Genomic DNA, 7,128 nt, shown 5'->3' with positions numbered 1-7,128 from the left:
TGCTTCTAATACTTTCAAGGAAAAAAATTAAATATAATAAAGGATCATGGTATTTGTTTTTGTGGGTAAAAATACATTTGCTATGTGAAGCATCAAAATCATAGCTAAGAAATTATATTATAGTACATTATATATGTTATATTGATTATGTTGATCATACAACCCTTACTTAACAGTTATTATTTAATATTCTAAAAAACTTCAGGCTTCTTGCTTGGTTCTCATATTTATATATTTTTTCCAATTTCTGAAAATTTCTTATAAATTAAACCAACATTCTTAATTAATTATCCTTACTATAGGAAACTATATGTTATTTAGTTTCTCATATTTATCATTCATTAAATTTAGGCATTTAAATAAGATGAAAATTAGAGCAGTTTCCATAATCTTAAAATCTAGTTAGAGAACTTGATCCAACCAAGGTGTAACATATAACATTTAAAACATGCAACAGATTTACTGTCTTGCCTTAAACAGCTAGAAAACCAGACCAGACAAAAATATTTAAAACAATGTTTTTCAGACATTGGACAGAAGGCAGCACAGGACTGTGATTCTTGAGATAAAGGATGCCAACAAGATAAGCCCTATGACTGCATGAGCTTAGTGTTGCAAGCAGCTTCCAGAGGTACAGCACAGTGAGAGGAATCCAAATAGAGATCCAAATGCAGGAGGACCAAGTCAGCTAAATTGTACCAAGACAGCTACTTTGTAGAACAAAGTACCCAAGAGAAATCTGCACAGGGAGCTCCAGAGACCTGCAGAGAGGTTCCCATGAGTCTTTGTCTGAGTTCTGAACTGGGCATGCATGTGAAAAAAATACCAAGACCAGGGAAAGAATTACTAAAAAAGATTAAGCAGAAAAAAAGTCTTCAGGGCTTGCCCAGGTTTAGGAAAGGTTCACATCTCACCAGCCAGAGTGGGAAGACAATCTCCTCATGTGTGGAGAACCCAGTAGAGTCCTAATAAGGTTATTGCAATATATACTCCTTCTAACAAAGCTTATAAACAATCCTTCAAATGATCAAATTAATTCCAAGTGACATAGTGACATCCCGTTCTGGGATGAAATACATAAAGAATTATAGCAAATCCAGCAAACAACATAAAATTTACAATATCCAGCATACAATCAAAAATTACCAGGGAGGGGCACGTGGCTGGCTCAGTCAGTTGAGTGGCCAACTCTTGATTTTGGCTCAGGGCATGATCTCAGGGTCCTAGGATCAATCCCTGCATCAGGTTTTGTGCTCAAGGGGAGTCTGCTTGAGGATTCTCTCCATCCCTCTCCCTGCTCATGCTCTCTCTCTCTCTCTCTCTCTCAAATAAATAAATAAAAAAATCTTTTTAAAAAATTACCAGGGAAAGTATGATGCATAACCAGGAGAAAATTTAATCAGTGGAAACATTATCACATGTGAAGGAACTAGCAGAAAAGGATGTTAAATAGCTATTATAGTTATACTCCAGGTGTGTCTGTCCACCCTCCTAGAACAATGAGTCCCTCAGAGGGTAAAGTTTGTCTTCTAGTCTTCTGTGTGCCCTCAGCACTTAGTATGGCTCCAGTCACACAGAAGATGTTCTTCAATAAAAGGTTATTGACCAGCATTTTATTTTTTGTTTCTGTGTGTAACTGGAAAATGCCAGACAATAGCTCAAAGCTTTCTGATGTTCTGCAGTAAGCATCACATCCTTGCCAACTATAGACCCCATTTGGGAACTTTTTCAGAAAACAAAATTGAGAGTGTTTGTGAGAAATGTCCATTTAATCATGCTACAATTTCACCAAATGTCCTTAAAGAAGAGAGAAACCATGAAAGAGAAAATATAATATCCAGTGAGTCCCTTAGTTCTGTGTAAGACCTCTCAGCTTATGAACCCCCCAAAGGCAGTCACATTGCCAGACATTTTCAGCACCAGCCCCCTTGTCCCTCACATCTGCCCATTCTCACCTGCAGTCATGTTGAGATTCAAATTACTACGCATTTGATTATGACCATCACCTCCTGATTGGGTTAGTCTACTGTCCCTCCCCCCCATTCATAGCCATTCTTCAAACACTCCTTCAAATGCATTACCCTCAACATTTCTCTTGATTAGAAACATCTTGTGTATTTTGCTGATCAAGTAAAATTCAAACTTCTTAACTTGGCACGTATGACCCTCTAAATTCAAGCTCAATGTACCTTTCCAACTTTATTGGACTTTCCTACCCATACTCTCCCCAGACCACCATAAGCTGAAAAGTAAGCAGCCTCCTCAAACACATGCTGCAACTCTCTTCCCACGCCTGTTCCAGCTGGGATCCACTCTCCCCATTCACTTCAAACATTCTGCCTATTTGTAGACTTATCTTGAATCTATGTCCCCCTCATGAATCCTTTCTTTTCAAATCCCTCCAGTCTGAAATGCTTTCTCCTGCTAACATGGATGAATCATGAACTAACATTGTAGCTGAATGTCTTATAATTTCCCTATTAAATCATAAGCCTTTTGAAGGCAGAAAACATGTTCTAAATCTGCCTTTATCCTGTCCCCTTCTATAATCTGAGTTCTTTAAACAAAGTATTCACTCAAAATAAAACTTAATGCAGTAAACAGCGAATTTTGATATCCATATGCTCCTAGCTGGTAACACTAAAAAGATGCTTGTTTTTATGAATGAAATTGTTCAGAAAGAGGTTTCTCATTGTCTTTCTCAAGAATTTGCCAAATACTTAAGTCGATCTAAATACTAAAAGAAAAGAACAATTGCAAAGATTGGATTAACAAATAAAATAAGGAGAATTTCCATTGTTTAAATGGTAGAGCAAAGGCTGTGGTTTCCCCTTATCCTCTTGGAAATAACCCCAAATCGACAAGGAATCGGAAGAAAAATGCAAATTTGCATGTTCTTTGAAACTAAAAGATATCAAGCAAGACAACAGGCCCAATGGAGTCACTTAAGTGAAGCCTCATGTCACCAAACAGAATTATACTTTCAGCTCTCCCAGGAATGGAATTTTAAAGTAGTCAGTCACTTGATCAGCACTAGTGAGGTAATCTGCTAATACACCCCTGCCATCCCCTAAAGGAAAGTAACTTTGCATAAAGCAACCCACTCTTTTGCCAATATAATTTCCTTAAACCCCCAGAGCTTCTTTCTCTCTGCAAGACTAGATGCTGCCCAATTCAAAGTTTTGCTCAAATAAACTTAAAAAATTTTTAATATGACTCAGTTTATCTTTTAACACCCCATGTCATGGTTCATGAAGTAGGACATATAAAAATGGCCCCGCCAACAAATGCACTAGCTGTCTCCACAGAGACCTGGGCTGACCCTAATGAAGGTCACTGACATGATTCCAGCCTGTGAACAAGCAAGGCTCTGCATACCTTACCAGAGATAGGACCCCAAGACCCCATCCCGTTTATACCAGCTCTCGGAGCTCACACACAGCTCCTCTCCTTGTCCTGCAAATGACCTTCTCATGTCAGTGGCCAAACCTTCCTCATTTTAGTGTTAAATCTCCACTCCAAGGTGGTTGGGTGAGGGACATTGGGGAGGGTATGTGCAATGGTGAGCGCTGTGAATCGTGTAAGACTGATGCATCACAGACCTGTACCTCTGAAACAAATAATACATTATATGTTAATTTAAAAAAATTAAAAAATGAACAAAAAACCACACACACACAAAATAAAAATAAATAAATAAATCTCCACCCCCACAGTGAACACACAGTATGTTACATATGTGTTGTTCAGTGCATATGCTCCATCTTTCCTCATGAAGAATCATAAGTTTCCCTGCCCTTTCATCAATAGGTATGTAATCCTAACCCTTGTGGTTATTAAGACCTGGTTCTAACTTCAGCTGGGGAGTTGGATTTAAGCTAGTCTCCTGTCTCCTCAATTTGGCTGCCTCTAGCATGAACCCTTTCCTTGCTTCATACTCCATGACTCAGTGATTGGCTTTACTGCACATCAGACAGATGAACTTGGGTTCGGTTACAAAGCTATCACCTGAAATGCTATGTCCTAAAATTCCAAAGTTATGTTTGGCAAAAGATCTGATTTAGCAAGTGTCTTGAGATATAGTCTCCATAGTCACTGTCACACTGACACTCCCCTCTGTCCATCCCAGGCGGACAGTTCTTTAGTGTAGCTCATGTCCTATTATCTTGTTCTTTTACATTGTATTTTTAGCCATAGCTTTTACTTTGCATATTTTCCAATAATTACATATTTTGGATTTTCATCAAGATAAAGATTCCTATAAATCCCCTCAAATTTAGCAGTCTGATCATTATTTTGCTTTTAACATAAATAAAAAGGCAAATTTCTATGAGTGCCACTGAATGCATATTTAAATATTTATTCATTTTGATTGTGTTCTTTTGCTTTTTGTAATCAGAAGTAACAAGTCTCAAGGCAACTAAAGCTGTTACATGAAAAATGTAGGTAAGAGAGGCCTGTGAAAAAAATACAAATAAGTAAACATTAGTTGCTCTAATAAGATAATTTTCAAAAAGTGGCCCAAAAGTACCATGGAGGAGAAGTTCACTGAATATTCATTATTTGTAAGATGGCTCTGGACAACATTCTCCTACCTCACTGTCTCTGGCATAAGTCAAGCACTGACTCTGAATTTTATTGTGTGTGCTTTGGTAGACAACCAACTGATTTCTTCAGCCCCAAAAGAGGAGGGCTGGTAACCAACAACAATCTCTCCCTTCTGTTGAATCTTAAAATTTGTAGAGAATAAATTCCCTGATCTAAATTCTGTGGGTGGATGGGTGCCTGGGTGGCTCAGTTGGTTAAGCAACTGCCTTCACCTCAGGTCATGATCCTGGAGTCCTGGGATCGAGTCCCGCATCAGGCTCCCTGCTCGGCGGGGAGTCTGCTTCTCCCTCTGACCCTCCCCCCTCTCATGTGCTCTCTGTCTCTCTCATTCTCTCTGTCTCAAATAAATAAATAAAATCTAAAACAAACAAACAAACAAACACAGAGCTTTAAAAAAATGATAAAAAATAAATAAATTCTGTGGGTGGAAAATCAAGTCTCTTTAAGCCACTAACAAACTTGAACAACAATTTTTAAAACTTCAAATTTTATCACATTAGAGTTTGGATTGAAGTTAGAAAATATCATTTTAGTTGTTGCAGAGACTAGCATTTTGTTGTATCTTAAAATGGCTTTTGAGAAAGAATGGCATCGTAACCTAGTAAAGTCATTGTGTGATACACATTGACTGTATCTTAATGCCCAAACTTTCATATTCCTTGCTACTAGTGGTGTGAAGACTTTTAAGTGAGACTAAATATGTTGGTCCTGTCCAACTCAGCTGAATGGAGGCAGACTTGGGGTATGTCTAGTCATAAATTAGGGCAGCCAGAGAAATGTGAATATACCAAAATTATTTAGCTTCCAATTTAAATTATATTAGTTTATTAGTACTACTAGATAATCATATTATAACTTTCCTTAGTTAGATATGATGCCAACTAAATTCAGGAATATGTTATTTACAGTGCTCACATTGGTTTAGAATACAGGATTTTAAGATCCTCCAACATTGTGCTAAAACATTTTAATAAAATCATGCTCTCTATCTCTTAAAAAAAAAGATACTTAATTCCCACTGTTAAAAAACAAAATTCAACTGAATAAATTTCAAGATCTAATTGGCTTTATTCAATGATTCATGACTCAGGCAGCATCCCATCTAGCAGATGGAAAAGAGCTCTGAAGAGCTGAACACAACGGATGACTTTTATAGAAATAAGGGAGCAGAGACAAGGAAAGAGCAGATTAACTCATCTTTCTTTTGGGAATGGAAGGGGTTTGTCAGGTGAATTAACATACTGGTGCTGACCAGAAACTTCCAGATTTATTGGTTTAGGATTACCTTTCTGGGAGAGGTTGAAACTGCAATTAGGTTAGGTATTAAGTTTTGGTTCGGTTACATGGGCTTAGCACAGGTGACTCCATTTTGGATCTGTTGTCTCTTTTTTAACACTGCAAATTTCCGCTCTATGAGGGCAGAGACTGTGAGGGTCCCATTCACTACCAGATCCTAACACTGAAAAAAACCTCCTGGCAGGGGCGCCTGGGTGGCTCAGTCAGTTAAGTGGCTGCCTCCAGCTCAGATCATGATCCCGGGGTCCTGGGATCGAGCCCCACATCGGGCTCCTTGCTCTGCGGGGAGCCTGCTTCTCCCTCTCCCACTCCCCCTGCTTGTGTTCCCTCTCTCGCTGTCTCTCTCTGTCAAATAAATAAATAAAATCTTTAAAAAAAAAACAAAAAATCTCCTGGCATATAACAAACTTTCAATAAGTGCTTGTTAACTACATAAATGATTTGGACAACTGCAGGAGGAGGGTTGGGTCCTCCTAATATGAAAAAAATGCCAGCAGGCACCTGGGTGGCTCAGTTGGTTGAGCAACTGCCTTCGGCTGGGGTCATGATCCCGGAGTCCTGGGCTCGAGTCCTGCATCGGGCTCTTGGCTCAGCGGGGAGCCTGCTTCTCCCTCTGACCCTCTCCCTTCTCATGCTGTCTCTCTCTCCCTCCCTCTCTAATAAATAAATAAAATCTTAAAAAAAAAGAAATGCCAGCCTGAGGTATGTAGTACAGGCTCAGGAGGAGGGAAGCCTCTGGAGTCTTGGGAATGAGTTTTGGAAGGAAGAAGCAAGAGCACAGGACTGGCCATCCTTTGAGATAAAAGGACAAGTCATTGGTCTTTGTGAAACTAGTTAACTATGCTTCCACTAGGAAAAAACATGCATGACTTAATAAGAATACTATTAGAACCGAGTTGTCAAAGTTGTCTTGGGTTTTCCAATAGTCTCTCTACACCGAAATGAATGTGCAATTTAATTTTACTAGGGAGGGTGAAATTAATAAAAATATCTATAAAACTGGGGCGCCTGGGTGGCTCCGTTGGTTAAGCGACTGCCTTCAGCTCAGGTCATGATCCTGGAGTCCCGGGATCGAGTCCCGCATCGGGCTTCCTGCTCGGCAAGGGGTCTGCTTCTCCCTCTGACCCTCCTCCCTCTCATGCTCTCTGTCTCTCATTCTCTCTCTCAAATAAATAAATAAAATCATAAAAAAAATTTTAAAAAAATCTATAAAACTAAGAACCA

Source organism: Mirounga leonina, unplaced genomic scaffold (genome assembly GCF_011800145.1).
Source record: "Mirounga leonina isolate KUSES-001 unplaced genomic scaffold, KU_Mleo_1.0 Mir_153, whole genome shotgun sequence".
In the NCBI taxonomy this organism is placed as follows: domain Eukaryota; kingdom Metazoa; phylum Chordata; class Mammalia; order Carnivora; family Phocidae; genus Mirounga; species Mirounga leonina.
Note: the sequence above shows the minus strand (reverse complement) of the source record.